Source organism: Dendrobates tinctorius, unplaced genomic scaffold (genome assembly GCF_039654945.1).
Source record: "Dendrobates tinctorius isolate UK_male_01 unplaced genomic scaffold, ASM3965494v1 ptg000126l, whole genome shotgun sequence".
NCBI classification, from domain to species: domain Eukaryota; kingdom Metazoa; phylum Chordata; class Amphibia; order Anura; family Dendrobatidae; genus Dendrobates; species Dendrobates tinctorius.
The window spans coordinates 13,495,452-13,518,998 of record NW_027361794.1 but is presented as its reverse complement, the minus strand read 5'-3'; the positions used below and the strand labels follow the sequence as shown (position 1 = coordinate 13,518,998).

The 23,547-nt window shown below is 51.2% G+C and overlaps 1 protein-coding gene and 1 pseudogene across 1 annotated transcript in view; both read left to right on the top strand.

The window, feature by feature from the left end:
- The window catches only part of LOC141047339 (uncharacterized), a 944,519-nt gene that overhangs the window by 904,487 nt on the left and 16,485 nt on the right, over nt 1–23,547 (top strand).
- Nucleotides 11,047–23,547, top strand: part of LOC141047308 (uncharacterized) — a 442,763-nt pseudogene continuing 430,262 nt past the window's right edge.

Here is a 23,547-nt window from a genome sequence, read left to right as displayed (position 1 = left end):
ATTCTTTCTTAAATTATTAACTGTTCTAACCCCACCCCCCATGCCACCCCCACCCCCAATTTCATTATTTGTGCCCAGGTCTCTATCTGCACTGTCTTCCCCTCCTATAAAAGGAATAACCTCCCCCCCGTCCCTAGTTTAAACACTCCTCCAACCTTCTAGCCATTTTCTCCCCCAGCACAGCTGCGCCCTCCCCATTGAGGTGCAGCCCGTCCCTAGCGTAGAACCTGTAGCCAACTGAGAAGTCGGCCCAGTTCTGCAGGAACCCAAACCCCTCCTTCCTACACCAATTCCTGAGCCACTTATTAACCTCCCTTATCTCCGGTTGCCTCTCTGGCGTGGCACGTGGTACAGGAAGTATTTCCGAAAATACCACCTTGGAGGTCCTTGCTTTAAGCTTACAGCCTAATTCCCTGAAATCATCTTTAAGGACCTTCCACCTACCTCTAACTTTGTCATTTGTGCCAATGTGCACCATGACCGCTGGATCCTCTCCAGCCCCTCCCAGTAATCTGTCAACCCGATCAGCGATGTGTCGGACTCGAGCGCCAGGTAGGCAGCACACCATTCGACGATCCCTGTCTTTGTGACAGATTGCCCTATCTGTTCCCCTAATAATTGAGTCTCCCACTACCAGAACCTGTCTGGCCTGCCCTGCTCTCCTATTTCCCCCCTTACCGGAGCAGACACTCCTCCGGCTTTCAGAGGACATGCCTTGCTGCAGCAGTGCTACTCCTGCACTAACACTCCCCTCATCTGCCAACTTAGCAAACTTATTGGGGTGTGCCAGATCAGGACTAGCCTCCCTGGTGCTCTTCCCTCTACCCCGCCTTCTGTCACCCAGCTAGCTGCTTCATTGTCCTGCAGCTCCAACCTAGCATCCCCCCTCATCTATCCCATTGAGCGTCTGCTCAGTGAGCAGAAGACTCCTTTCCATATTGTCTATGGATCTCAGTGTTGCCAGCTGCACATTTAGATCCAGTATCTGGGCTTCCAATTGCACAACATGCGGCAAGACGTGCACTGGATGGCATTGGCAATAGTGGAGCACACCCTAATGAGATAAGCAAAAATAAATTAAAAAAAAAAAAAAAGTATTAATATAACAGCAATTCAGTAAGACCTCCCTTGGAAACTCCCTGAATCTAAAGTCACTGAATTTCAAGTCACACACTTACCACAGTTCGCACTTACGCTCAGGTCACACACAGCTCGTTCACACTCGCTCAGGAAGAAGATTTAAAAGAGTTTTGTTTTTTTGTTTTTTTCCCCTTTCACCAGCACACCACCCTGCTGCTCAATGGACTTCCAAAAGGAGTTGAGCCCCAACCAGCTGCCCCTTATAAACCCTTAATTACTGTATGAACTCCCACCCTTAATTAACCCCTTGTGAATATAGTTACACCTCTAGATTTAAATGCAATATAGTTTACCCTTAAAAACACAGATAGTAAAAGAAGAGATTAACCCTGAAGAGAGAAAATATAGGTTAAACAAGCCCCCAAAGCCCCCCAAAAATTGAACAGGTAGAAAGCACTCAGCAACCTACAATTCAGCAACTCACACAGGTATTTGTTATAGGTTTTCCAAATACCTCTTCACTGAATTTCAAGTCACACACTTACCACAGTTCGCACTTACGCTCAGGTCACACTCAGCTCGTTCACACTCGCTCAGGAAGAAGATTTAAAAGAGTTTTGTTTTTTTTTCCCCTTTCAACAGCACACCACCTTGCTGCTCAATGCACTTCTTTTCATTCAAAGAGTTTTCTTTATTTTCATGACTATGAAAATTGTAGATTCACTCTGAAGGCATCAAAACTATGAATTAACACATGTGGAATTATATAATTAACAAAAATGTGTGAAACAATTGAAAATATGTCTTATATTCTAGGTACTTCAGAGTAGCCACCTTTTGCTTTGATTTCTGCTTTGCACACTCTTGGCATTCTCTTGATGAGCTTCAAGAGGTAGTCACTGGAAATGGTTTTCACAGGTGTGCCCTGTCAGGTTTAATAAGTGGGATTTCTTGCCTTATAAATGGGGTTGGGACCATCAGTTGTGTTGTGCAGAAGTCTGGTGGATACACAGCTGATAATCCTACTGAATAGACTGTTAGAATTTGTATTATGGCAAGAAAAAAGCAGCTGAGTAAAGAAAAACGAGTGACCATCCTTACTTTAAGAAATCAGTCAGTCTGAAAAATTGGGAAAACTTTGAAAGCGTCCCGAAGTGCAGTGGCAAAAACCATCAAGCGCTACAAAGAAACTGGCTCACATGAGGACCGCCCCAGGAAAGGAAGACCAAGAGTCACCTCTGCTGCGGAGGATAAGTTCATCCGAGTCACCAGCCTCAGAAATCGCAGGTTAACAGCAGCTCAGACCAGGTCAATGCCACACAGAGTTCTAGCAGCAGACACATCTCTACAACAACTGTTAAGAGGAGACTTTGTGCAGCAGGCCTTCATGGTAAAATAGCTGCTAGGAAACCACTGCCAAGGAAAGGCAACAAGCAGAAGAGACTTGTTTGGGCTAAAGAACGCAAGGAATGGACATTAGACCAGTGGAAATCTGTGCTTTGGTCTGATGAGTCCAAATTTGAGATCTTTGGTTCCAACCATGGTGTCTTTGTGTGACGCAGAAAAGGTGAACGGATGGATTCTACATGCCTTGTTCCCACCGTGAAGCATGGAGGAGGAGGTGTGATGGTGCGGGGGTGCTTTGCTGGTGACACTGTTGGGGATTTTTTCAAAATTGAAGGCATACTGAACCAGCATCTTGCAGCGGCATGCTATTCCATCCGGTTTGCGTTTAGTTGGACCATCATTTATTTTTCAACAGGACAATGACCCCAAACACACCTCCAGGCTGTGTAAGGGCTATTTGACCAATAAGGAGAGTGATGGGGTGCTACACCAGATGACCTGGCCTCCACAGTCACCAGACCTGAACCCAATCGAGATGGTTTGGGGTGAGCTGGACCGCAGAGTGAAGGCAAAAGGGCCAACAAGTGCTAAGCATCTCTGGGAACTCCTTCAAGACTGTTGGAAGACCATTTCCGGTGACTACCTCTTGAAGCTCATCAAGAAAATGCCAAGAGTGTGAAAAGCAGTAATCAAAGCAAAAGGTGGCTACTTTGAAGAACCTAGAATATAAGACATCCAGTATTTTCAGTTGGTTCACACTTTTTTGTTAATTATATAATTCCACATGTGTTAGTTCATAGTTTTGATGTCTTCAGAGTGAATCTACAATTTTCATAGTCATGAAAATAAAGAAAACTCTTTGAATGAGAAGGTGTGTCCAAACTTTTGGTCTGTACATATGTATCCATCTGGGCCCCCCACATGTATCCTTCCTGCCCCCCCCGAATGGGTATCCATCCAGGCCCCTTGTCCTGCCCCTCCTCCTCATGTGTGTATCTATCCTGGCCCCTTGTCCTGCCCCTGGCCCCCATGTGTAACCATCCTAGCTCCCTCCCGTACGTGTATCCATCCTGACCTCCCCCGTACATTCATCCATTCTGGCCCCCCTGTATGTGCATCCATCCAGGGCTCCCCCCTTCCCTGTATGTGCATCCTTCCAGGGCCCCCCATCCCCTGTATGTGCATCCTTCCAGCCCCCCTCCATCCCCTGTATGTGCATCCTTCCAGCCGCCCTCCATCCCCTGTATGTGCATCCATCCAGGGCCCCCCATCCCCTGTATGTGCATCCTTCCAGGGCCCCCGATCCCCTGTATGTGCATCCTTCCAGGGCCCCCCATCCCCTGTATGTGCATCCTTCCAGGGCCCCCCATCCCCTGTATGTGCATCCTTCCAGCCCCCCTCCATCCCCTGTATGTGCATCCTTCCAGCTGCCCTCCATCCCCTGTATGCGCATCCATCCAGTGCCCCCCATCCCCTGTATGTGCATCCTTCCAGGGCCCCCATCCCGTGTGTGCATCCTTCCAGGGCCCCCCATCCCCTGTATGTGCATCCAGCCAGGGCCCCCCATTCCCTGTATGTGCATCCTTCCAGCCCCCACCATCCCCTGTATGCGCATCCTTCCAGGGCCCCCATCCCCTGTATATGCATCCTTCCAGCCGCCCTCCATCCCCTGTATGTGCATCCTTCCAGGGCCCCCCATCCCCTGTATGTGCATCCTTCCAGGGCCCCCCATCCCCTGTATGTGCATCCTTACAGCCCCCCTCCATCCCCTGTATGTGCATCCTTCCAGCCCCCCTCCATCCCCTGTATGTGCATCCTTCCAGCCCCCCTCCATCCCCTGTATGTGCATCCATCCAGGGCCCCCCATCCCCTGTATGTGCATCCTTACAGCTCCCCTCCATCCCCTATATGTGCATCCTTCCAGCCCCCCTCCATCCCCTGTATGTGCATCCTTCCAGCCCCCCTCCATCCCCTGTATGTGCATCCTTCCAGCCGCCCTCCATCCCCTGTATGTGCATCCATCCAGGGCCCCCCATCCCCTGTATGTGCATCCTTCCAGGGCCCCCATCCCCTGTGTGTGCATCCTTCCAGGGCCCCCCATCCCCTGTATGTGCATCCAGCCAGGGCCCCCCATTCCCTGTATGTGCATCCTTCCAGCCCCCACCATCCCCTGTATGCGCATCCTTCCAGGGCCCCCCATCCCCTGTATGTGCATCCTTCCAGCCGCCCCCCATCCCCTGTATGTGCATCCTTCCAGGGCCCCTGATCCCCTGTATGTGCATCCTTCCAGGGCCCCCCATCCCCTGTATGTGCATCCTTCCAGGGCCCCCCATCTCCTGTATGTGCATCCTTCCAGCCCCCCTCCATCCCCTGTATGTGCATCCTTCCAGGGCCCCCCATCCCCTGTATGTGCATCCTTCCAGCCCCCCTCCATCCCCTGTATGTGCATCCCTCCAGCCCCCCTCCATCCCCTGTATGTGCATCCTTCCAGGGCCCCCCATCCCCTGTATGTGCATCCTTCCAGGGCCCCCCATCTCCTGTATGTGCATCCTTCCAGCCCCCCTCCATCCCCTGTATGTGCATCCTTCCAGGGCCCCCCATCCCCTGTATGTGCATCCTTCCAGCCCCCCTCCATCCCCTGTATGTGCATCCCTCCAGCCCCCCTCCATACCCTGTATGTGCATCCTTCCAGGGCCCCCCATCCCCTGTATGTGCATCCTTCCAGGGCCCCCCATCTCCTGTATGTGCATCCTTCCAGCCCCCCTCCATCCCCTGTATGTGCATCCCTCCAGGGCCCACCATCCCCTGTATGCGCATCCTTCCAGGGCCCCCCCATCCCCTGTATGTGCATCCTTCCAGCCGCCCTCCATCCCCTGTATGTGCATCCTTCCAGGGCCCCCATCCCCTGTATGTGCATCCATCCAGGGCCCCCCATCCCGTATGTGCGTCCTTCCAGGGCCCCCCATCCCCTGTATGTGCATCTTTCCAGCCCCCCTCCATCCCCTGTATGTGCATCCTTCCAGCCGCCCTCCATCCATCCAGCCCCCCATCTCCTGTATGTTCATCCAACCAGGCCCCCCCCGGTATGTGCATCCATCCACCCCCCATCCCCTGTATGTGCATCCATCCAGGCCCCCCTCGTTATGTGCATCCATCCAGGCCCCCCCGTTATGTGCATCCATCCAGGCCCCCCCGTTATGTGCATCCATCCAGGCCCCCCCCCTGTTATGTGCATCATTCCAGGGCCCCCCCGTTATGTGCATCCATCCAGGGCCCCCCGTTATGTGCATCCATCCAGGCCCCCCCGTTATGTGCATCCATCTAGGCCCCCCCATTATGTGCATCCTTCCGGGCCCCCCCGTTATGTGCATCCTTCCAGGCCCTCCCTGTTATGTGCATCATTCCAGGGCCCCCCCTCGTTATTTGCATCCATGCAGGACCCCCCCGTTATGTGCATCCTTCCAGGGCCCACCCCATTATGTGCATCCCTCCAGGTCCCCCCCGTTATGGGCATCCATCCAGGGCCCCCCCCGATATGTGCATCGTTCCAGCCCCCCCCCGTTATGTGCATCCTTCCAGGGCTCCCCCTTCGTTATTTGCATCCACGCACACCCCCCCTTATGTGCATCCTTCCAGGCCCCCCCGTTATTTGCATCCATGCAGCCCCCCGTTATGTGTATCCTTCCAGGCCCCCCCCATTATGTGCATCCTTCCAGGGCCCCCCTCACTCCGGAGAGAGAGAGAAGAAAAAAAAAATCTTTCACTCTTACCTGCCTGCTCCCAGCAGTGGCACTGGCGTCCTCCTCCTCCTCTGCAGGTCGGCGGCCGGCGCACTCATTGCAAAATGGCCACCGACATAGCAGAGGTCAGCGGTGGATGTGTGCGCCCGTCACATGAAACTGACGTCATACGCCGGGCGCACACATGCCGCTATCAATCGGGAAGCGTGCTGCAGCGGTTCAGGTAATGAACGCTGTGTGCGCACCTCCCTGCTCTTTTAAAGGGCCCGCGCCGTTGTTTTTTTTTTTCTTCTCCTCTGGCTGGCTCCTTCCCACAGCCAAGGGGAGTGCCTACCGGGGGATTTCCTGGTGCCCCGCCAGGCCAGACCGAGCCTGTATATACTGTCACCAGAGCTGTATACTGTATAGGATAGGCATCCCCGTCCTGAGCTATATGCAGTATATGTGAGCATCCCTGACCTAGGCTATATACGGTACACTGGGGTCTGCTGTATACTGTTATTCTACTGTAAAGTAAAAAAGGGGAGAAGTCAGCGCTGCTTGTGGTCAGAACGCAATACATAAACTGCATATGCACATATTAATTTCTAACTGTATTTCAAAATGAGACACTTGTGCACCTGTGTCTGGGCCTGTATCACCCTTCATCTGTGATTGCTGGTCAGGAGAGTGTGGAGGTTAAACCTGAAATGTCTGTCTGGACCTGGTTGGCCTTCATCTGCGCTCACCTTTCTGGCTTCATGGGAGTGATTCAGAAATGCTTCAGATACAGTTTGCATTTAATATGGTCTTGCTTTTAATACATTTAGGAGGCCTCAATGGCACAGCGAATATAAAAAAGATAGAGTAGGACATATGAGAATGCCTTGGCGCGGCGGGGTGGCTCAAAGGATTGATCAATTTTTTGCTAAATGTCTCATTTTGAAATACAGTTAGAAATCAATATGTGCATATGCACTTTATGTATTGCGTTCTGACCACAAGCAGCGCTGGCTTCTCCCCTTTACTTGTTATTCTACTGTACCTATACTGTATACTGGGGTCTGCTGTGCTTGTGCTACATGCTGGGGGGATGGGCTCCTGTACCCTTCATTATATACGGGGGGTGGGGGGGCTCATACAACCTGTGACAGGACGAGTGTCTCCAGGCAACTTTTTCTTCTCATCTGTGCCCATGCTAGGTGGAGACCATGGCTTCAAAAGCGCACCTGCAACGGGGAAGTCGTTAAGAAGTGTATGGCGTGTGGGGTATTTGCAGGGTGTTGTGGGCTGCACAGGCAACACATGGGGGCTCCAGAAGATTTGGAAAGCAGATCTACAACTACAGCAGCATGTTGGGTCACATGATATGCTGATAGTTGTAGTTCCACAAGTGCTGTAGAGCTACAGGTTGTACATCCTGAGCTATTCTTTACTCCTTCCAGCTTTGCCATCCGCTCATGATGTCATGCCCCCATTGTCATGGTGATCGGAGGATGCACAGCGCGGCCCCTGATGAGCCGGGACCAGATGGAAGACTGCAGAAGATCAGAAGAGATGACGCTCCAGCGGCAACAGGAGGGAAGAGGAGCAGAAAGGCATCGTTCCAGTCCTTGCCGTCTTACCCTCCCCCCCCTGAATAGGGCAATTATTCCGTGCAGATTAGCGCAGAATAGATAGCACAGTTTTGCAACTGACAGAGGGTTCATGTACACACGGCTCCGCTCCGTACACCTCGTACACACGCAGCTCAGCGCCATACTCCTCGTACACACACGGCTCAGCTCCGTACACCTCGTACACACGCGGCTCAGCGCCATACACCTCGTAAACACACGGCTCAGCGCCATACACCTCGTACACACACGGCTCCGCTCCGTACACCTCGTACACACACGGCTCCGCTCCGTACACCTCGTACACACACGGCTCAGCTCCGTACACCTCGTACACACACGGCTCCGCTCCGTACACCTCGTACACACACGGCTCAGCTCCGTACACCTCGTACACACACGGCTCAGCTCCGTACACCTCGTACACATGGCTCCGCTCCGTACACCCCGTACACACACTGCTCCGCTCCGTACACCTCGTACACACACGGCTCAGCGCCATACACCTCGTACACACACGGCTCAGCTCCGTACACCTCGTACACACGGCTCCGCTCCGTACACCCCGTACACACACTGCTCTGCTCCGTACACCTCGTACACACACGGCTCAGCTCCGTACACCTCATACACACACGGCTCAGCTCCGTACACCTCGTACACACACGGCTCAGCTCCGTACACCTCGTACACACACGGCTCCGCTCCGTACACCCCGTACACACACTGCTCCGCTCCGTACACCTCGTACACACACGGCTCAGCGCCATACACCTCGTACACACACGGCTCCGCTCCGTACACCCCGTACACCTTGTACACACACGGCTCCGCTCCGTACACCCCGTACACCTTGTACACACACGGCTCCGCTCCGTACACCCCGTACACACACTGCTCCGCTCCGTACACCTCGTACACACGGCTCAGCGCCATACACCTCGTACACACACGGCTCAGCGCCATACACCTCGTACACATACGGCTCCGCTCCGTACACCTCGTACACACACGGCTCAGCTCCGTACACCTCGTACACACACGGCTCAGCTCCGTACACCTCGTACACACACGGCTCAGCTCCGTACACCTCGTACACACACGGCTCAGCTCCGTACACCTCGTACACACACGGCTCAGCTCCGTACACCTCGTACACACACGGCTCAGCTCCGTACACCTCGTACACACACGTCTCCGCTCCGTACACCTCGTACACACACGGCTCAGCTCCGTACACCTCGTACACACGGCTCCACTCCGTACACCCCGTACACACACTGCTCCGCTCCGTACACCTCGTACACACACGGCTCAGCGCCATACACCTCGTACACACACGGCTCAGCTCCGTACACCTCGTACACACGGCTCCGCTCCGTACACCCCGTACACACACTGCTCTGCTCCGTACACCTCGTACACACACGGCTCAGCTCCGTACACCTCGTACACACACGGCTCAGCTCCGTACACCTCGTACACACACGGCTCCGCTCCGTACACCCCGTACACACACTGCTCCGCTCCGTACACCTCGTACACACACGGCTCAGCGCCATACACCTCGTACACACACGGCTCCGCTCCGTACACCCCGTACACACACGGCTCCGCTCCGTACACCCCGTACACCTTGTACACACACGGCTCCGCTCCGTACACCTCGTACACACACGGCTCCACTCCGTACACCCCGTACACACACTGCTCCGCTCCGTACACCTCGTACACACACGGCTCAGCGCCATACACCTCGTACACACACAGCTCCGCTCCGTACACCCCGAACACACACGGCTCAGCTCCGTACACCTCATACACACGCGGCTCCGCTCCGTACACCTCGTACACACGACTCTGTTTTGTACACCTCGTACACACACGGCTCTGCTACATCCACAGCACCATGACAACCAGCACAGCAGAGTCCTACATACATTGAGGCCACTGATCATGTGACCCCTGACTCCGCCCCTCCTGTGACCTCATCACAGGTCCTGTGCACACATTCCTTGCCCTGGTGCACCAATCAGCGTCAGGCCAATTGCAGCCAAGCAGCCTATGAAAGCACGGAGCTGCACAGCCAATGAGCGGCTGCAGCTCCCAGAGACTGACACTCCCACTACACAACTCAGCTTCAAGTGCAAACTGGCAGCCGGCAGAGGACTGAGGCCCCGCCCCTTCCGGTGACGTCATCTCCTCCCAGGCCCCTCCAGCCGGCAGCTCCTCTCTTCCCCGTGGCTTCTTCTTCGGTTGAGCCTAGACTGTATGGGCTCCTTCCAGGTCCTAACTGCAGCCCATACAGTCTAGCCGGCTCACTTGTGAAGATGCTAGACTGTTTGGGCTCTTTCCGACAGCCCAGATAAATGTGTACTGCCGTCATCTCCTCCTGCCTTTGCTGTCAGAACACGCCCCCTCCCAGTATGACACCTCCCCGGAAATGACATCACACTTGGAAGGAGCCCATACAGTCTAGCATTTACCCTACGCTCAACTGGAGTGCGCCAGTGTGGCTCTGCAAGTGGAGGCTCCACACCAGGACTGTAGCAGGTAAAGACCCCAATATCCACAGGTGTCCCTTCTGGAGGTCGGTGCTGGAGGCTCCTTTATTCTCTATGTGGAGTGCGGCTCTGCGGGTGGAGGAAGGTGCCGGAGGCTCCATTATTCTCTATGTGGAGTGCGGCTCTGCGGGTGGAGGTCGGTGCCGGAGGCTCCATTATTCTCTATGTGGAGTGCGGGTGGAGGTCGGTGCCGGAGGCTCCATTATTCTCTATGTGGAGTACGGCTCTGCGGGTGGAGGTCGGTGCCGGAGGCTCCATTATTCTCTATGTGGAGTGCGGCTCTGCGGGTGGAGGTCGTTGCTGGAGGCTCCATTATTCTCTATGTGGAGTGTGGCTCTGCGGGTGGAGGTCGGTGCTGGAGGCTCCATTATTCTCTATGTGGAGTGCGGCTCTGCGGGTGGAGGTCGGTGCTGGAGGCCCCATTATTCTCTATGTGGAGTGTGGCTCTGCGGGTGGAGGTCGGTGCCGGAGGCTCCATTATTCTCTATGTGGAGTGCGGCTCTGCGGGTGGAGGTCGTTGCTGGAGGCTCCATTATTCTCTATGTGGAGTGTGGCTCTGCGGGTGGAGGTCGGTGCTGGAGGCTCCATTATTCTCTATGTGGAGTGCGGCTCTGCGGGTGGAGGTCAGTGCTGGAGGCTCCATTATTCTGTATGTGGAGTGCGGGTGGAGGTCGGTGCCGGAGGCTCCATTATTCTCTATGTGGAGTGCGGCTCTGAGAGTGGAGGTCGGTGCTGGAGGCTCCATTATTCTCTATGTGGAGTGCGGGTGGAGGTCGGTGCTGGAGGCTCCATTATTCTCTATGTGGAGTGCGGCTCTGCGGGTGGAGGTCGGTGCTGGAGGCTCCATTATTCTCTATGTGGAGTGCGGCTCTGCGGGTGGAGGTCGTTGCTGGAGGCTCCATTATTCTCTATGTTGAGTGCGGCTCTGCGGGTGGAGGTCGGTGCTGGAGGCTCCATTATTCTCTATGTGGAGTGCGGCTCTGCGGGTGGAGGTCGTTGCTGGAGGCTCCATTATTCTCTATGTGGAGTGCGGCTCTGCGGGTGGAGGTCGGTGCTGGAGGCTCCATTATTCTCTATGTGGAGTGCGGCTCTGCGGGTGGAGGTCGTTGCTGGAGGCTCCATTATTCTCTATGTGGAGTGCGGCTCTGCGGGTGGAGGTCGGTGCTGGAGGCTCCATTATTCTCTATGTTGAGTGCGGCTCTGCGGGTGGAGGTCGGTGCCGGAGGCTCCATTATTCTCTATGTTGAGTGCGGCTCTGTGGGTGGAGGTCGGTGCCGGAGGCTCCATTATTCTCTATGTTGAGTGCGGCTCTGCGGGTGGAGGTCGGTGCCGGAGGCTCCATTATTCTCTATGTGGAGTGCGGCTCTGCGGGTGGAGGTCGTTGCTGGAGGCTCCATTATTCTCTATGTGGAGTGCGGCTCTGCGGGTGGAGGTCGGTGCTGGAGGCTCCATTATTCTCTATGTGGAGTGCGGCTCTGCGGGTGGAGGTCGGTGCTGGAGGCTCCATTATTCTCTATGTGGAGTGCGGCTCTGCGGGTGGAGGTCGGTGCTGGAGGCTCCATTATTCTCTATGTGGAGTGCGGCTCTGCGGGTGGAGGTCGGTGCTGGAGGCTCCATTATTCTCTATGTGGAGTGCGGCTCTGCGGGTGGAGGTCGTTGCTGGAGGCTCCATTATTCTCTATGTGGAGTGCGGCTCTGCGGGTGGAGGTCGGTGCTGGAGGCTCCATTATTCTCTATGTGGAGTGCGGCTCTGCGGGTGGAGGTCGGTGCTGGAGGCTCCATTATTCTCTATGTGGAGTGCGGCTCTGCGGGTGGAGGTCGGTGCTGGAGGCTCCATTATTCTCTATGTGGAGTGCGGCTCTGCGGGTGGATGTCGGTGCTGGAGGCTCCATTATTCTCTATGTGGAGTGCGGCTCTGCGGGTGGAGGTCGGTGCTGGAGGCTCCATTATTCTCTATGTGGAGTGCGGCTCTGTGGATGGAGGTTGGTGCTGGAGGCTCCATTATTCTCTATGTGGAGTGCGGCTCTGCGGGTGGAGGTCGGTGCCGGAGGCTCCATTATTCTCTATGTGGAGTGCGGCTCTGCGGGTGGAGGTCGGTGCCGGAGGCTCCATTATTCTCTATGTGGAGTGCGGCTCTGCGGGTGGAGGTCGGTGCTGGAGGCCCCATTATTCTCTATGTGGAGTGTGGCTCTGCGGGTGGAGGTCGGTGCTGGAGGCTCCATTATTCTCTATGTGGAGTGCGGCTCTGCGGGTGGAGGTCGGTGCTGGAGGCTCCATTATTCTCTATGTGGAGTGCGGCTCTGCGGGTGGAGGTCGGTGCTGGAGGCTCCATTATTCTCTATGTGGAGGTCGGTGGTGGAGGCCCCATTATTCTCTATGTGGAGTCTGGCTCTGCGGGTGGAGGTCGGTGCCGGAGGCTCCATTATTCTCTATGTGGAGTGCGGCTCTGCGGGTGGAGGTCGGTGCTGGATGCTCCATTATTCTCTATGTGGAGTGTGGGTGGAGGTCGGTGGTGGAGGCCCCATTATTCTCTATGTGGAGTGCGGCTCTGTGGGTGCAGGTAGGTGTCGGAGGTTCCATTATTCTCTATGTGGAGTGCGGCTCTGCGGGTGGAGGTAGGTGCTGGAGGCTCCATTATTCTCTATGTGGAGTGAGGCTCTGCGGGTGGAGGTCAGTGCTGGAGGCTCCATTATTCTCTATGTGGAGTGCGGCTCTGCGGGTGGAGGTCGGTGCTGGAGGCTCCATTATTCTCTATGTGGAGTGCGGCTCTGCGGGTGGAGGTCGGTGCTGGAGGCTCCATTATTCTCTATGTGGAGTGCGGCTCTGCGGGTGGAGGTCGGTGCTGGAGGCTCCATTATTCTCTATGTGGAGTGCGGCTCTGCGGGTGGAGGTCGGTGCTGGAGGCTCCATTATTCTCTATGTGGAGTGTGGCTCTGCGGGTGGAGGTCGGTGCTGGAGGCTCCATTATTCTCTATGTGGAGTGCGGCTCTGCGGGTGGAGGTCGGTGCTGGAGACTCCATTATTCTCTATGTGGAGTCTGGCTCTGCGGGTGGAGGTCGGTGGTGGAGGCCCCATTATTCTCTATGTGGAGTGCGGCTCTGCGGGTGGAGGTAGGTGCTGGAGGCTCCATTATTCTCTATGTGGAGTGAGGCTCTGCGGGTGGAGGTCAGTGCTGGAGGCTCCATTATTCTCTATGTGGAGTGTGGCTCTGCGGGTGGAGGTAAGTGCTGGAGGCCCCATTATTCTCTATGTGGAGTGCGGCTCTGCGGGTGGAGGTCGGTGCTGGAGGCTCCATTATTCTCTATGTGGAGTGCGGCTCTGCGGGTGGAGGTCAGTGCCGGAGGCTCCATTATTCTCTATGTGGAGTGTGGCTCTGCGGGTGGAGGTCGGTGCCGGAGGCTCCATTATTCTCTATGTGGAGTGTGGCTCTGCGGGTGGAGGTCGGTGGGAAAGTCCCTGTCATGGCCAGCTCCAGGTTTTTGATCCACACGGTTAGTAACCGGCAGCGCTTTGGGCGCAGCCCATAATCGCTGTCATCTTTTGAATGCAGGTGATCATTGTCCCACAAAAAACAAGCCGCCATACAGATCCATCAGTGGAAAAATAGAGAAGTTATAGCTCGTAGAATAAAGTGATGCAAAAATAATTATTTTTTCTATAAAATAATTTTTATTGTCAAAAACCGCCAGAACATAAAAAATGATATAAATGAGGTATCGCTGACCCGAAGAATAAAACCGCTTTATCAATTTTACTACACACGGAACGGTGTAAATGCACCCACCAAAATAAATTAATGAATTGCTGGTTTTTGTTCATTCTGCGTCCCAAAAATCGGAATAGAAAGCGATTAAAAAATGTTACGTGCCCAAAGATGGTACCAATAAAAACGTCAACTAGTTACACAAAAAACAAGACCTCGCATGAATCTGTCGGCCAAAATATGGAAAAATTATAGCTCTCAAAATGTGGTGATGCCAAAACTATTTTTTTGCAATAGAAAACGTCTTTTAGTGTGTGACAGCTGCCAAACATAAAAACCCGCTGTAAATCTGGTATCGATGTAATCACACCGACCCGAAGAATAAAGTCATACCACAAGATGAACGGCGTTAAAAAGAAAAAAAAAAAAAGGGATTTATACTTACCAGTAATTCTGTTTCCAGGTAGTCCCTCAGGACAGCACCATGGAGGGTAGTCCTTTCTTGACCTATAGCGGGACAGGATCACAGAGAGGTTAAAAGGCCCCTCCACCCTCCAGCGTTTTTTCAAAGTACCACAGAAGGATGGATGGAAATGGTCTAAACGCGCCCTTACAAATGCATATATAAGACCTTTTAACAGCTTCATCTCAGGCTCGATCCATGGCGATCTGCTGGAAGATCAACCTGTGTAAGCCTAAAGACAAACATAAGGGAGGGAAATAAGGGTGCTGTCCTGAAGGACTTCCTGGAAGCAGAATTATCAGTAAGTATAATTCCCTTTTTCCATTATGTCCCCCAGGACAGTGTAAGAGGAAGCAACTAATTAGTCATGTCTCGTCCGTGAAGGGTCCAGACCGTGGGGCTGTCACCTATATTGCGGGGTAGAAAGCTTGAGACTCCAGACTATATTCTGTGTTTGAGAAAAGGGGGCATGGCTAAGCGGACAGAGCTGCAGCGCGTGAGTGACCAGACAGTTTGGGCGGGAACTTCGGGCACGCAGGACGCCTGTGAGGTAAAATCAGCTGAGAGGCGTCTGGGCAGAGCAGAGCCTGGGACACCAGAGTGATTTGACAGGAGACCATCGACTGAGACACCGCTGTCCCAGCCGACATCCCTGCCCTCGCTGAGACCACTGCCACAGCCATCCCCGCTGACAGTATTGACCGTGAGACAAGGTCTGTGAACGGGACTTAGGCGTGTGTCGATTCGGCACAGTGAACCGGGCTGACCATTGTAAACTGTGTTTGGACAGTGCTGCAAATCTCTGTAGTGTTGGGACACTCACCGCTGAGGATAAGGATGTATCCCTCCTTCAACACTTCAAGACCCGCATCAGGATCCCAAGGATTCGCCGCCATCGTTAAGACAACTGGAGGACACCGCCAACGTCAAAAGATACTACATCATTTACCTCAGGATTGTGACAGACCCCCCACTGCGGCGCAATCTAGGCAGCACCAGCCACTGACAGAAGTTCAACCGTGTCTGGCGCCTGAGTGATAAGTTATATTTTATTGTATTGTTGGCTTGTCCCTGTTCCTTAAGTTATCCCCATTAGCCTTTTGCTATATTAGGGAATATTATCCCTCCGTTTTCTCCCTCCTTATAATAAACCCCTTTCACTCTTGGTTTGTGTACAGTCTGTTACTGCATCCTACGTGCTTGCAGTCTCCTCACAACAGCACCATAGAGAATACCAAAGTAAAGGTCTCATGGTGGGTACAGAAGCTCAAGGACCAAAGTCCCAGGCAAGGACCAGCCTAGATGTAGAAATTCTCTGACAAAATCAAAAGAAATATAGATATTTAAAGAAATCCACAAAGATAATCTCCGTAGTGCGTGTCTGATATACGTCTATACTGGCCAATTTCAGTATGAATGTGGTAAACAGATATGCAGCAGAAAGGGTAAAACACACCCGTTGTACCCCAATAACAATAATGAACCGCAGTGAATTACAGTTATTGTGATAGATACGTATAAACACCGCAGCCCCAGAGTAGGCCTAAAAAAACCTTATTGCCCAGCAAAAGTATGGTGATAACCACAGCCACAATACAATGAGGACTGTACAGACCAGTAATCGACTGCATGTGCTTATAACACAGGACTTTTCCTTCATCCGTCCGTCTGGGCTCAGACTAAACCTTGGATAGAGACCAGCTCACCATACTACAAGGAGACCTGCAGGACAGAGACCCTGGACTGCTGGAAGATCAAGCCAATAACAGATAGTACATGGATAATGGGCAGAGCATTGGGATGCACGTACATTACTCATCCAGGAGATCACGTCTATTCTGAATCCTTAGATGTCTAAACCCCAAGTAAGGGTTGGATATTATTGAAACTAAGGAAATACGCCTTCTGGCAGGTAATATCTCCTGCCATTACCAACGGCGTGCTTCTTATTAGAAGTGCTGAAAGGGAAATGTGGATCATCACTACTGTCTTACGGATGTTAGACACATTGAGTCTGGACTCTGGAACCGATCAACGTAAGTGGGGGGGAGTGTTTGCTGGTACAAATCCCCTGATGAGAGATTATTTGAAACTGCCTCTGTATGAGTTATTAGTCCAGACATTATATACAGCTGTGGCAAAAATTGAGACTGCTGCAAAATTTGTCTGATTTTTTTTCTCTTTATAGGTTTATTTTTGAGTAAAATGTAAGTTAGTCTTTTATTCTACAAACTACTGACAACATGTCTCCGAATTTCCAAGCAACAAAATTTGTATTTATTTTCAGACAATGAGAAATGGTCAAAGTAACAAAAACATGCAGTGTTTGCAAACCTCAAGTAATGCTAAGGAAACAAGTTCATAATCATTTAGAAACAACAATACTAATGTTTTAACTCAGGAAGAGTTCAGAAATCAATATTTTGTGGAATAACCATAATTTTTAATTACAGCTTTCATGCTTCTTGGCATGCTTTCCACCAGTCTTTCACACTGCTTTTGGGTGACCTTATACCGCTCCTTGTACAAAAATGTATGCAGTTCTTCCTTGTTTGATGGCTTGTGACTATCCATCTTCCTCTTGATTACATTCCAGAGGTTTTCAATGGGATTCATGTCTGGAGATTGGGCTGGCCATGACAGGGATTTGATATGGTGGTCCTTCATCCACACATTGACCTAGCTGTGTGTATGGCGCATTGTCCTGCTGGAAAAAACCATCCTCAGAGTCGGAAAACATTGCCTGAGCAGAAGGAATCAACTGTGTTTCCAGGATAACCTTGTATGCGGCTTGATTCATCCGTCCTTCACAAAGATTAACCTACCCAATTCCAGGCTTGCTGAAGCATCCCCAGATTATCACCGATCCTCCACCAAATTTCACAGTTGGTGCAGGACACTGGCTTGTACGCCTCTCCAGGTCTCTGTCTAACCATTAGATGACCAGGTGTTGGGAAAAGCTGAAAATTAGGCTCATCAGAGAAGATTACTTTACGCCAGTCCTCTATGGTCCAATCTTTATCGTTTTGACAAACTTCAACCTGGCTCTTCATTGCTTCTCATTGATGAAAGCCTTTTTCTAGCTTTACGTGACTTGAGCCCTGCCTCTAGGAGCCTGTTGTGAACTGTTCTTGGCGTGCACTTCACCCCATCTGCCATTTGCCATTCTTTTTGTAGGTCACTTGATGTTATCCTGCTGTTTCTGAGTGACACTCAAATAAGATGACTGTCATCCCGGTCAGTGAAGAGTCATTTTCGTCCTCTGCTGGTCTGTAGCTTTGTTGTCCCAATGTCTGCTGCTTGACCTTGTAATGGACTGCTGTCTTAGAAACTTTGAGGATGGATGCAACATGACGCTCACTGTATCCCTCTTCTAGCAAAGCCAGAATTGAGCCCTTCTTTTTCTCACTCAAGACTTAAGTTTTAAACATGCCAAAGGAGTTTAAACAAAATCTTTTTCATTCCTATTACTTTTGGGATATTACTAGCACTTGTTTTGCCATCCAGGATGTCTTATTGCAAGAGGACTGTGTACACCACAGCAGTATTTTTTATACTTGCCTTCGTTAAATAAGATTTGGTTGAGGTGATCACCTAATCAGAAGCACATTAAGTAGAATTCAACTGACACTGGAATGGAATGGCTGTCAGACATGTAGAGAAGCTGATTTTTATAAAACTGTGCAGTGGTCTCTGGCCTCTTAATTTTTGCCATAGCTGTACAAGTCTTTTATTTATATATATATATATATATATATATATATATATATATATATATATATATATATATATATATATATATGCGCGCGCACACAGTATATACTCGTGTATAAGCCGACCCCCCCCCCCATTTTTGCCACAAAAAACTGGGAAAACTTATTGACTCGCGTATAAGCCTAGGGTTGAATGGTGGTCCAAAAAGATGCTCCATAGATAACCCTCCCCCCATATGCTGCTGCACAAGGGTTAATGCTGGCAAAAGAAGATGCTCCTTAAATACCCCCATAATATGCTGCTGCACAAGGCTTAATGCTGCCCCCATAAATACCCCCCATATGCTGCTGCACAAGGGTTAATGCTGCCCCATAAATACCCCTCATATGCTGCTGCACAAGGGTTAATGCTGCCCCATAAATACCCCTCATATGCTGCTGCACAAGGGCTAATGCTGCCCCATAAATACCCCCATATGTTTCTGCACAAGGGTTAATGCTGCTCCATAAATACCCCTCATTTACTGCTGCACAAGGGTTAATGCTGCCCCATAAATACCCCCCATATGCTGCTGCACAAGGGTTAATGCTGCCCCATAAATACCCCCCATATGCTGCTGCACAAGGGTTAATGCTGCCCCATAAATACCCCCCATATGTTGCTGCACAAGGGTTAATGCTGCTCCATAAATACCCCTCATTTACTGCTGCTCAAGGGTTAATACTGCTCCATAAATACCCCCCATATGCTGCTGCACAAGGGTTAATGCTGCCCCATAAATACCCCCCATATGCTGCTGCACAAGGGTTAATGCTGCCCCATAAATACCCCCCATATGTTGCTGCACAAGGGTTAATGCTGCTACATAAATACCCCCCATATGCTGCTGCACAAGGGTTAATGCTGCCCCATAAATACCCCCCATATGTTGCTGCACAAGGGTTAATGCTGCTCCATAAATACCCCTCATTTACTGCTGCTCAAGGGTTAATACTGCTCCATAAATACCCCCCATATGCTGCTGCACAAGGGTTAATGCTGCCCCATAAATACCCCCCATATGTTGCTGCACAAGGGTTAATGCTGCTCCATAAATACCCCTCATTTACTGCTGCTCAAGGGTTAATACTGCTCCATAAATACCCCTCATTTACTGCTGCACAAGGGTTAATGCTGCCCCATAAATACCCCCCATATGCTGCTGCATTTAAAAAGACATTTTCACCTCTCTGTTGCTGGGGGGCCAGGTGCCGGTGTCCTGAGCCCCCGGCACCGGCGATATTTACCTGTCCCTGTTCCATTGCCATCCACTGCTCTGTCTCCCGGCTCTCTGCAGTAACAGCAGAGGGTGCACACTGACTACGTCATCGCGCCCTCTGCCGTCAAAGCAGGAGGACCCGGAGACACAGCGGTGCAGGGCTTGGAATGGGGACAGGTGAATATTACTCTGCCCCCGTCATACCTCTGCAGCCCCTGTTTCTCCTCTGCCGTCTGCTTCCTGCATTCAGATGGTCACGTGGTAGCGCTCATTAAATATGCGCATATCCATGATATCCATGAGTTTAATGAGCGGTACCACGTGACCGCTGAATTCAGGAAGCGGACGGCAGAGGAAGAAGCAGAAGCTGCAGAGAAGTGCCAGGAGAGGTAAGTATGATCTCTGACACCCCCGCCCACCCCCGGTATATGACTCGCATATAAGCCGAGGGGGGGGGGGGGGTGGATTTCAGCCCAAAAAATGGGCTGAAAATCTCGGCTTATACACAAGTATATAGGGTATATATATAAAAATATATATATATATCCAGACTGCCATGGTGGGAGGAACCATAGTCCTGGATAAAAGATTCTTTTATCTTTGGAGCCGTGACTGCTGTAAGAGCAGCGAGTGTGGGATCCTCTGACCCATGACATAGTTCTGCTGATTCGCCACAAGGTACAAAAGGCAGTGATGCCATCCCTGGTAATATAATACAACAGACTTATGGGACAATAATCTGTCTACCGGATGTTGATCAAGGAAACTAGTCCGATTGCCATTTGTGGAGTCGGGAAGGATTCTTTCCTTCCACCTCATGGGATTTTCTGCTCCCAGGATCGTAGTATGTACTTTTATAGGATGAATCCAAAAGACATACGGTATGTCTCACTTTAAAGTCAACTATGAAAGAGACTTGCCTTTAGCACTCAAGACAGTAGCTCACTTGAGAGTTCTGTTCCAAACGGAATAAATGCTAAATTACTAGTCCAATTCTAGCTGTTTGGCTAAGCCTGGTTGCAAAGAATGAAGCAACAGAAGCTGGATCTGGGTCCAGAAACATGAGGACTCGATAACCAGAGTTGCCACCCGAGACAAAATGTTAAGTGGTAAGTCGACGATACAACACAGGGCAGAAGGACTAAGCCAGAGGCCCACAGCCAGAGGAAAAAAGGCAAAAAGCCACAACCCCCCAGGTACTATGAAGCACTGAGGCACTATGACACGAATGATATACCCTGAGGCACCGAAGCACTATGATGCAATACGATGCGCAGAGGTACTATGGTGCAATATTATACAACAGGATGCACAGAAGCATCATGATGCACCACGAAGCGACACCATGCACAGAGGCACTATGATGCAATAGGATGCACAGAATCACTATGATGCAATAGGATGCACAGAATCGCTATGATGCAATATGATGCACAGTATCACTATGATGCAATAGGATGCGCAGAGGCACTATGATGCAATAGGATGCGCAGAGGCACTATGATGCAATAGGATGCGCAGAGGCACTATGATGCAATAGGATGCGCAGAGGCACTATGATGCAATAGGATGCGCAGAGGCACCATGAGACAGACTATGGCTATGCTTGAAGGTGCCAAACAAGACCAGGCCCACAGTTCTATCAAAGAGAGCAATCCATCAGAGTTCCGGATAAACCTCCACTCCGAATAGTACATCACAATTGTCAGACTGACTCCACCCGAAGGAGCTAATTATTGAGCTGCAGCTGGAGGGTAGTTTTCATGGAGACAATTTGCTGCATTAAAACCATGGGTCCTCCTATGGATGGAGAAGTTAAGTTGCAAAGAAAAATGAAACGCTTGTTTATTGAACCAAAACAATGGAAAACATGCTTCACAAAAGTCACTCTGAAGCTCAATCATAAGGCTCTGTGCAGACAAGACATGCAACTAACAAGTCAAATCATGAGATGTAGACTGGACATATGGCCTTACCATAGCCTAGGGGTCCAAGGCCTAGCTGGGTAAATGTGAAAACACCTCAGCACATGAGGCTCTAGGCCCAGCTTCGGCACAAAGGCATGAGACTAGCATCAGCCCAGATGCCTAGGCCACCAACACAACATTCCACCATGTACTCACCTGAGCTGGCTCCATACCTGCTGGAAAAACAAGGGGAGCTGGTAACGACGAAAACCCACTATGGAGGGAAGCGGCGTCCCATCAGGAATGCTGCAGTACTGCCAATGATTTCCTCTCCTGTGCCCCACGAGATCCAGGAAACCATCCTGTTGCCTGTCTCATTCTGCATTCTGCATTCCACCATGCAACGCATTCCGACCTTGTGCCCCGGCGTCCTGCTCTGACATCACCGGAAGTGCGACAGCCTTCTTCACCACGTGACTTCCGGAAGTAGCGGTGACTTGCCAGTCGGCATCGGAGCAGAGAGCCTCCCTGCGGGAGGAAGCCTCTCTACCCAGGAGCCTCATCCACTCGCTGGTCTCTGTGGCTGAGGGACTCCTGCCCAGGGAAGTGTCAGTCGTGGGCTGCTTGACGGGAAGGATTAGATGCGCCTCACGATCCCCTTGAGCCCCGTAAAACGTCCACAGGCTATCTTCACTCCTGGAGCAACCTCTCATACAACCATCCCCTGTAGGGACAGGAAAAACACTTTAGGGTGGAGATGGGAGGGGCCTTTTAGCCTCTCTGTGATCCTGTCCCGCTATAGGTCAAGGAAGGACTACCTCCATGATGCTGTCCAGAGGGACATAATGGAAATAAATAATACCAATTATTCACCTGCTGTTGATTTTTTTTGATTCTGCCTCCCTCGGCACACATTTATCCTGCTCACTGCGCTGAGCTCTTGCACGGGAATTTCCGTGTAAATGTCTGAAATACGTTATTCAGACGGAACCTCTGGTGGAAGATTCCCTATAATGATGCAGATGGAGGCATTGTGGACACTGTCTGACCTGTGATCCGACAGTGTCCGTCTTTTTAGGATTGCTTAAAAGCGCTGTCGGCCACAGTTTTGTGCACTTCTGAAAAGAAGCACACCGCTGAACAGAGTCCAGACGGAGTCCACAGTAACTCTGCTGCCTCATTATAGTGAATGGATCCCTTGGGGGTTTCATCAGAATCATGTCACTCGGAGATTTAGATGGAAACCCCAAAGTAAATTCTCAACATAGAGCGCCAAATAAATGTCATCCCAAATGTTATGTAAAATTTTCCCAATGAAAGCTTCCACACAGTCCACAAAAAAGTAAGTCCCCACACAGATCTGTTATCTGTTAACGAAAATATAAGGGGCTTCCACGTTACGAGTAGCTCAAAGGCTCTGGAAAAGTGAAATAGCGCCTCACCTGCCAAAAGAATTTCAGCAAATTCTGCGCTCCCAAATCCAAATGCTCCCCTCTTCTGAGCCTGTGTACCTAAACCACATATTGCGTCCACATTTGGCATTTCTGTAGTGATGAGAGCCCACCTAACTTACGGGTGCATGTCTCCAGAAGCAAGGGCTGGTCATAACGTACTGGTGACTGCACTGTACTGGTCACTACAGCATACTGGTCACTACAGCGGTAGTTTGCAATTTTCACTCGGCAACATTCATTGCTGTTTATATCTGGAAAATACCCATGGAGTCAAAATCGTCACTACACTTGTAGATAAATTCCCCAAGGGGTATAGTTTCCCATATGGGGTCACTTGAGGGGGGATTCTGCTCTTCTAGCAATTAGGGGCTCCGTATTTGGAGTCTGCAAACTGTCCTAGGAAAATCTGCACTCCAGGAGGCAAATAGCTCTCTGTTCCTCCCGAGTCTCTCCATATGGCTAAGTAGTACTGTACAGCCACATATGGGGTATTGCCACGTTTAATAAAATTTGGACAAATTTTTGTGCCATTTTTACCCACTTTTGTGAAAGTGTAAAATCTGTGGCTAAAACAAAATTTTGGTGATAAAATGTAGTTATTGTCTTCACTGCCCAATGGTATAAAATTCTGTGGCACACTCATGGTGTCAATATAATCACTGCAGCCCTAGATGAATTCATTGATAGGTGTAGTTTCTGCTGTTCTGTAACCTCATGGGGTC